This window comes from Prinia subflava, chromosome 10, assembly GCF_021018805.1.
Source record: "Prinia subflava isolate CZ2003 ecotype Zambia chromosome 10, Cam_Psub_1.2, whole genome shotgun sequence".
NCBI classification, from domain to species: Eukaryota; Metazoa; Chordata; class Aves; order Passeriformes; family Cisticolidae; genus Prinia; species Prinia subflava.
This window is the reverse complement of record NC_086256.1, coordinates 8,491,425-8,500,746: the sequence shown is the minus strand read 5'-3', so window position 1 is coordinate 8,500,746 and position 9,322 is coordinate 8,491,425.

Below are 9,322 nucleotides of genomic sequence, written 5' to 3'. Positions count from 1 at the left end.
GAGGTGTTTAGAGAGAGATGGATGTTTGTGCCTGGAACAAGAACAAGCAGAGGAAGCAGCTCAGAAAATGATATGATTTTAGGTATTTTTAGTAAGGTAATGCAGCAGTAAGAGGAAAACAAAGAAAAAAGAGCAAGAAACAACAGAAATCAGTTTGGCTTGTGTGGGATCATAATGGTGCATCAAAGCAAGCTCCTGGTCACCACCTTTATGGGCAGGCAGAATAAACCAAATCCTCTGATCCCACTGTCCGACACAAAGCCTAGGCCTGGAGTGGGACTGAGCACACCCCATCCCAGTGGATTTTAATCACACCCCACCAATCACACCCCTCTTCATCCATCTGCTCCTGGTTGCTGCTGGGAGCCCTCCCATCACCTCTGACTGCAAAAACAGCAGCTGCAACTTAATAACATGGAGACACTCTCAAATGCTCATCGTGGCACCATCTGGCTTCACATCACACACATCCCTGCCAGGCAAAGCAGAGAGTATTTCATCTCCTGCCACCAGTGGCTGAAGGATGGACTAAGACACGAGCAAGACTGATGTGAAACGGGAGACAGATTATAACCGAGCAAGAAGCAGAGGGAGCTGCTCAGCAATACATCCATGCAAACAAAAGGGGATCTGTCTTCCAGAAGCAACAACTGTGAGTTTGCATTCCCTGAGGGCCCATTTTGAACAATGCTCCGTGAGCTCTCAATCACTCTTTTTGTCTGTTTTCCCCTGTTTTTCCTTACCATCATCATTTTTGCTCATCTCTATTTCCCTTCTCCAGGCTTTGAGTGCAAACACAACAAGTCAGATCTTTAACCGCTCTAATCTGATGCAATTCCCTGGGTGTCCATACAGCAAGGTTGATTTAACTCAGCCTTGTATCTTCAAAGGACTCTTTATTAGCAATTACAGGCCAGATGAGTGGGATTTTATTTTCCAATCAAACCAGGTTAGCTCGATTCAGAAGTGCCAAATTTTGCCCAGCTGTGCCATTCAGCATGGAGTTCTGCATTTTGTGCAAATGCTGGCAACATAACAGGAAAGAGATGAGAAAACACACTTCCTGAGACCAGAACAATCTCTTGGACCCTTGTTTGTACAGTATAACTGGGACCTTGCCACATGTGAGGTTTTTAGATGGACATTTTAAAGTCAGTATTTGAGATAAAATCCTCTTATCAAATTAAGCATCTCATTATACATCCACGGGTGAGAATTTGACCCCAAGACCTAAGATGAGTATCTCCCCTGTGTGGTAGAAAACATCACGACATTAACAATGTCAAACTCAGATGCAGCACTCGGTGTAATTTTAGCTCAGCTGCAGAATTTCACTGGGAATTTGAGATGAGAGTTTTGGTGTCAGACAAGCTGCTGGCTTGGGAGAGGAATCACCTGAGCCACATCAGCTTGACTTTCTGCCTGCTCCCCACTTGTGGCACTTATTGTCCTGCAAAGGAGATGAGGGACCTTGCAAATGTCCCCCCTGGTGGGACTCCTCAGGCACCCAGAGCTGCTGTACCCTGGGCATCCAGGAAAGGACAAATGCAGAGAGGACCACAGGTTAAACTGCTTGTCTGAAACATGTCAGTGTGGATCTTTATCTGAACAAACTCAAGACAAAGTGATATCAATGTCATTTTAAAGGGCATTCAGCAATGTGCAAAAAGGCATCACATATTTTTTTTTTAGTCCCATCTCTCTCACATGGACCATAAATCATCCAGCATTTTTAAAAAAATAATGAAGTTGGCAAAGAAAAAAATAGCTTTCTATACAAACCTTTATTCATTAAAATATGGCAAGAAACAGAGCTGCCAACAGCTACACCTACACTCATCCTCTGAATTAGGTCTCTTCAGCAATTTAACATCCTTTCTCCCATCCAGTTTTCTGCTTGCAGATATTGAGACAGAATGAGGTTGCAAAGAGATTTCTATTACCATCACTTCCTTCCTCTCACGCTTCACTTTCACACTTTGTTTTCCCAGGCAGGGCTTGGGTTTCTTTTATTTTGTTTATTTTTTCTCCCTTGCCCTTAAGTTAAGACAACAACATTTTGTTTTGCATTGCCACGGCTCTTCCATGGTGATTTGTTACTAATGTTGGGTTTGCAGTCAAACGACTGGAAAGATAAAAAGCTGGCAAGCTGCTTCCCTCATTAGGGAACAGCTCTCAAGTGCTCCAGTGCCAGCCTATTAGCTGAATTATTCAACAGAAGAAAAAACACACGACAAATAAAAATAATAAAAAGCTACAAGAGCAGGGAGGGAAGGGCAGTTCATCGAGTTTGGTGCTGTTGTAAAAGTTTGGCAGCATTCCTCAAAACTCACTTTGGGATTAAACCCATCTATGGAGCTCCAGCAAGGCTGAATGGCTGCACACAGCAGACAGAGGCTGGCATTCATAATTCAGATACAGGACTGTATTGTTGCTGTCTTGAACTGGTAATGAAGTAGCCCAAGGGGGAAATATTTCCAAAACCATAATGCAAGGGATCTGTTTGTGTGCACTTTGTGAGTAACTGGTGGTGTTGGAAATCTTCCATATCCAGCCACAGGCTTTAAGCATTGAAACAACTCACCATGAGCAGTCACAGTAATAGCCTGTGTGTGTCCTTGTTGTGCAAAAAATACTGTGTAATTCAGGGGAGCTTAATCACCCATGGCAGGGGAGAGGGTTGCCTTGCATGTGCCAGTGGCAGGAGGAGATGACATGTGACATCTTGTGCCACAACAAAGCTGTGAACTGGCCCAAAAACTCTGGTGGGAAAGTCGAGATTGCCCAGCATCTGTTCTTGTGTAACCTAAAAAGAGAAAGTGCTTGATTCAGACACAGAATTAAGCAGGGTGGTGAAGACCCTGAGGATCCAGCTGGGAAGCTGCATGGAAGTGGGCAAACCTGGGGTCTCAGTCTTAATTCTTGAAGGAGATGAGAGGTAAACCAGAGCTGGTAACCTGGAGATGCCTCCAGGTTAGGGACCAAGTCCTCCCCTGCAGAAGTCAGAGGAGCATGGACAACTGTCCACATTCCAGAAGCACCATGGACAGGGAGAAGGGTGTGAACTGAAGCATAAATAAGGACTGTGTGATTTAGATATCAACTGGTAATCAAAAGGAGGGAGAATTTGGACTTCTCAAAGCAATAATACTCAAATATTGGGAAGAAAACAGGAAAAAACACAGATGAGAGCTCTGAATTTTCTTACAGCTTATATCATTTTCTGTGATAAAGCAAAAGGCATTGAGTTTTATAAATTTTTGTGTTATAGGCATCTGCTTATTTTAATTGGCATGTGATATCAGGAAGGTAAACCCTGAGTCTAGAGGGCAGGAAAGCAGATCCCCTAGCTACTGCAGAGCCTGAAAGAGCAGCACTGCTTATGCAGCGGGCTGCCACCCACACACTCATTGCCAGGCAGGTTCTTCCTTTCACCAGAAACACTGTACAAATAGATTTGTGTGTATTTCTGTGAGGAGATTGGTCATACATACATTTTGTGTAAAAGTAACTTCAGCAATGTGAGCCCCTGAGAGGAATCTGCACAGAAGCCAGAATTTTATCCCATGGTCATGCTGAGAAGACAGGATCTAACAAATGAGGAGAAAGCAGGAACAATGGAATCAAATTCCATTGGAATGGAGGCAATTAAATAACTTTAGCTGATGATCCAGACAGAAAGAGAAGCCAGACAGTGAGACCTGGTGATGATACTGAACCCTGACTTAGAAGAGGACCCAAATATCACAAGCATGATATTAAAGAGCACCACAGTAATGTAACAGGGCTGAAAGTCTACAGCAGACAGCCCTGCTCTTAGGGAGTAATTAGAATTTTTGCTGTGAAAACTTGACCTCTGGTCTATTGCTCCCAGAGGGGAGGAAAGGACCGGATAAACAGAAGCAAGCTAGTGGCTGCAGATACCAAGGTACCAGAGAAATCTTACAGTCAGCTGAGAGATTTCTGTGGGTCAGGGAGGCATCAGGGTAGTGTGTATGGCAATGACTCACCTTGGTGCACACAGCTGGAACCAGAATGGGGGGATCCCACCCAGAGGGCTCAGAAGGAATGTGATTACAAGGAGTAACATTTAGAAAAGTAGAGATATTTACTTTGGAAGATGAGGTTATCGCATGGGCTAAGGGGTAGACAGGCTACAAATGTGTTCTGATGTTCCCTTCAGGCTCTCCTCCAACCTTCACAGCCCAAAATTTTCATGGAACCTTCTCAAGAGCCCAAACCTTTCATGGCCCCTGGACATGGCTTTGAAGGCGAGAAAGGCAAGTAGCCCTTACTCCCAACAAACAAGCTTGTATCGCTTGCAACCCTGTAAAGAAGGGAAGGGATGCCGTGAGAAACAGGCTGAAAAGATGGAGCACCTTGGAGAAGCTCTGGGCCAGCTTAGTGTCTTTCCCAGAGATCCCATAAGATCACCATCCTTTGGGGTAATGTGTGAGGAAGGACAGCACATCAACACCAGCAGGATCACTTTCAGGTGACAGTGTTTGCAATGTTACACTGATGATAGCTGATGTCTCCATATCAAGGAGACAAGTTCAAGTTGGCACCTGATTTCCTAAAGATCTCCCTCATCACCCCAGCTTTTTTAGAATCAAAAGCAAAATGGCTTCAAATATTTGGTTGAGACTTCTGCAAATGTCTCCAGAGAATCAACAAGGCAGGAGAGGAACTGTTGGTGCTGAGGAGTGCATGGCTTTGCCATTGATTAAAGTAAAGGCCTTGCTGCTCCACACACCTCGGGCAATGCTTTTGGCAGTAGGAGGGGTGCTGACATGGTCCAACAAAGGGTAATTAATCAGAGCCAGTGTAATTGAACATTCCCTCTGCTGCTCAATTAATCTGATCACTTCTCCTATAAAACCACAATTGCAGCATGTGACTGCAGCAGAGCTCATTGATATGCCAGCAAGGTTTCCAGTCAGGATCAGACAGACTGTCCTGGCATTTCCAGCCCAGGCCTTAGGACTGTGTTCATGCCACCAGCACAGATAGCACTGCTGGCTTCCTGCAATGCAAATGCATGGGGAAATCAGCTGCTCCAGCAGCACATTTGGTGAAATGTGGGATGAAGGCCTTCCACGCTGCCCAAGTTGTTTAGACCTAAAATGAGAAGTGGGATAGTCAAACCTTTAGGACCCTCATGGTGTTTCCTGCAGGAGTGGGAACTTGCTCCAGTTTCAAATAAATTTTGAATTGCTCAGAGCAGGGCAGTTTTACAGCTGTCCTTCCCTGCTTTGCAATGGATCTGAGAGCAGGTGTAGGGATGGGAGGGAACACACTCCGTGCTGATGGAGCACTCCCAAAATGGCTTTGGAGGGCATCACAGCACTGTGAGGCAGTTTAAGGCCAATCACAAGGCAAAGCTGTATCCTGATGCTGCTGGAAGAACATGTGGGGGATAAACAGGACCTTCCCAAGCCAGGAGTGACACGAACTTTTCACAAAACACAGCAAGAAGTTCTGGATGGTGTACTCCACTTAGCCTGGAGAATATTAGAAGATGGCTGTAAACTGAGCTTGAACATACCAAAACTAGGTTAAGAGTTCTCTGTGGAGCAGCAAAGATATGATGCAGCTCAACATAAGAGGAACTCAGCCAGCGTGGGAGCAACACTTGCTGAAGTCAATTGGAAGTTTATAACAGAGCTCGGTGCTTAGGCTGAGCACAGAAAACATTTGCTCCACAAGTTTTCCATGGCAGGTGTCCTGGGGTGACAGGACATTTTCATGCTTTGTATCCCAAATCGTGTGTTTCTGTTCCCATGTTCCCAGTTTGTTTTGTCTATAGCTGAGCCCCTCCCCCGGCTGCTTGCTTTTGGCTTGCTTGCTGCTAGCTTTAGGCTGCTTTGCTGGCTTTGCTCTCTTGCTTTCTGCTTTTTTTGCTTGCTTTCTGCCATTTTTCTGCTTTTGTCTTTCCCCTTCTTTCCTTCCTCCCTTCCCTGAAGACATCGGACCTGCTTCGGGCCCTGATTCGGGAACGTCAAGGGACCCCCTGCCCCCGGAGTCTGCACCTGAGAGAAGCTTTGGCACCCTCCCCAGCAGAGACTGCTCACCCTCTCTTGGACTGGTGAAAACATTTGTTGTCATCTTGGACTGGTTTTCTTGCGTTGGGGAGTGTTTTTTCGTTGTTTCTCAATAAACAAGTTTTTTCCACTTTTCCTCTGAGGAAATTCCTCCCGAACCCGGTGGTGGGGGAGGGAGTTGTGGAGATTTTCCCCTAATTTTGTCCTAAACCAGGACAGCAGGGAAATACATTTTCTCTGAAAGCAGCACGTCCCCATGGATAATGTCACACAGAACACAACATTCAGTGGTGAATTATCAAATGGAGTCCACTCCTGTATCATCCCAGCAGTGATGAGTGCAGCCCATTCTGCCCTCCTCTCTCCAGCTCTACTTCAGGGGGTCTCAACCCCTCTGCTAGAGAACAAAAGCCAATCTGCTTCATCCACCACCACCAGAAGTCCCAGGATTATTACTGTCACCAACAAAATCCCAGGGCAAACTTTAGTGACAAGCAGGACCAGCCTCATAGGTCTCCAGTAAACAGCTGTGTAATTCCAGGGGTTGTTTCTCCATTCCACACCAGGCTGCAGGAACATCCTCTGCCTAAGTGGAGCTAGAGCTGCTGCAAGAACATCAGGATGAAAAGGAGGAATGAAAAAAGGAGCAGGAAACAGATGAAGCAGCTCTGCTTTCCCCACAAGTAGTTTGGAACTGGGTGCAGGCATTACAATTCTTAAGGCAGCTGACAAGAAAAGCTCTCAAGTCCTGAGGGTGATGATTTTGGGCAAGGGAACAATGAGGGAAGAAAGATTCCCACCCACATACACACAGAGTGCTGCCTCAGAATTGGCCACAGGACTCTAATCAGATGTGGTGCCAGTTAGCTTTGTTCTGGATCAAAGAGAAAGCAGAAACATGAAGCATCTGACTCCAAGCTCCTCTGTACCCTCTGCTCTACAGAGTCCTTGCCCTTGCCCTGCTTCTTGATTAGCAAAACATTTCAGGAGGCCCAATTCCCCCTTCCCTTCCACTCCAGGCTGAATCAGAGCAAAGTTGCTGAACTGGGGCTGCTTGTCAGCCTGCCAAACTTTGCTAACCAATCTTAGTGTGAAAGCAGCTGTGACAGGCAGCAACAGAAAATCTGGTGTCAAATTAATTAGCTGGAAGGGACCCAGCAAAACACTGGTACTGTGCTCACAACCACTGGATAAGTCAATTCTCACCCTCCTCAGTATTACAGATGTTGGGCTGGGCGCAGAGTCCAATTTCTCAAATCAGCCCATGACAGCAAGCCCCCACAAAACAATCTAAAGATTGTTTTAGAGTTGGGTTTTTTTGCACATTGGAAGAGAATTTGTGTCTCAGTGACATCTCCCTCCAGACTTGAAAGAGGTTTTTTTTTCCTCCCCAAACAATGGCAATGAAATGGCACCATTGGTTTTACAACTTTTTTTGTTCTTCCCAGAGAAGTGACTTTCTATGGTTGGAGAATTTTAAAAGTGCTGATGAAATCTGGCAGGGCTAACTAAACAGGGAAGGAGGGAAGGAGGGAAGGAGGGAAGGAGGGAAGGAGGGAAGGAGGGAAGGAGGGAAGGAGGGAAGGAGGGAAGGAGGGAAGGAGGGAAGGAGGGAAGGAGGGAAGGAGGGAAGGAGGGAAGGAGGGAAGGAGGGAAGGAGGGAAGGAGGGAAGGAGGGAAGGAGGGAAGCCTTTCAGTTACCATGGCAGTATGTTTCCATGGAAGCCAAATTTGAAGCCTGTTGCTGCCACTGGAGTGGCCTGAAGAAAATGACTAGTTTAGAAAATTAACAAAGCTACCTTGTAAGCCAGCCCACCCACAGCCCTCCAAATAACAAAGGCATCTTTGCATCCCTGATGAAGGATTCAATAAACATGTGGGGAAGGAAGAGAGAGCAGAAAAAAAGCCACACAATGAAATATGGGAGCCTCCTTTTATGCAACCAGCAATGCAGAAAGCACACTGGTAAGCACAAGGCTGAGTGCACTTTGTGAAATATTGCATATAAAGGTCAGCAAAATCCTACAGAACATCCTGTGTCACTGCTTCCCAAGGGGACTGCTTTGAGACTAAAGCTGCTTGGTTGCTATTTGTTTGAAATTATTTCCCCATAGGCTCTCCCTCAGTTTGCTCACTTACCTCCCAGAAAAACCATGGGAATGGAAAGCAAAATTTTCTTGTGGGTTGCCTAATCAAGATTAAAGATCATCTTAGCTGCTCTGATGCTCTCCTTGCTGGTCAGACTATCTTTTTGAATTCTTGAAAGTCACCTTGTGCCTTCCCAACCTGGTTTCCTCACCAAGAAGACACTTTTCCATCATTTTCCAGAAGCTAGGGAGCCCATCCAAGCTGCCTGGTATAGTTTATCATACATAACTGGAAAAACATGACGGATTCAGCCCTTCCCAAAGGGGAGGCACTGGGATTCAGAGATGAAGTATTCATGTTCCACAGGCTGCCAAACAAGAGATTCACAGGCAACACAAGCAGATCCAGCACTACCTCAAAAGCACAGATCACAGAGTCCCTGCTTTAGTGACCTTCCACCCAGAAGCAAGAACCTCGTCCTCCCTGACATGAAAAGAGCATTGTGAAGGCCCTCTAAATGAGGCCCTCTGAGGATAACTCACCTGAAGAAAGCTGAACTCTCAGTGAAAGGTAAAGATCAGAAGGAAACAAGCACCTCTTGGATCATCAGCTGAATCTGACTTCTCCTTTTGGGGCAAAGAAAGATCCAAGACCTGCCCCACTGAACCATCACTCCTGTACCCCTGCCAAAAGGGCTCCTGTGCTCTCTGCTACCTCTGTTGTCCAGGAGGAAAAGGGAAGATCACTTTAAAGCACAGTTCAACTAAAAGCATCTCCTCTGAAATAAAGGCAAGTACAAATAAAGGGCCTGGCACCTGGTTTGGGATTCCTGTTCTGCTCAGATTTCACCCAAGGCATGAGCTGCAGAGAGCACTGGGGAGTGCTGCATCCCACGCCTCTGGGAAAACAACCTTCCCCACCCAAGAGCCACAGACCTCCAAAGAAACTAAAAAATGACTCTGCAAGAGGCACTCAGAACTGGACTACACACGAGAGCAAAACAATTGGTTTGAGTTAACACCTCTTCCCTGCTTGGGGCGCTTTTCTCAGTTCCCAAAAAGAAATCTGAGATCACAGACTGATAAATAAAATAAATCAATAGAAGTGGGAGATATGCCTAGTCCTCAGAGACTTCAACTGTCTTAAATCCAGTGTCACACAAAGAAGTAATTCTCTTTTCTGTGTCACCA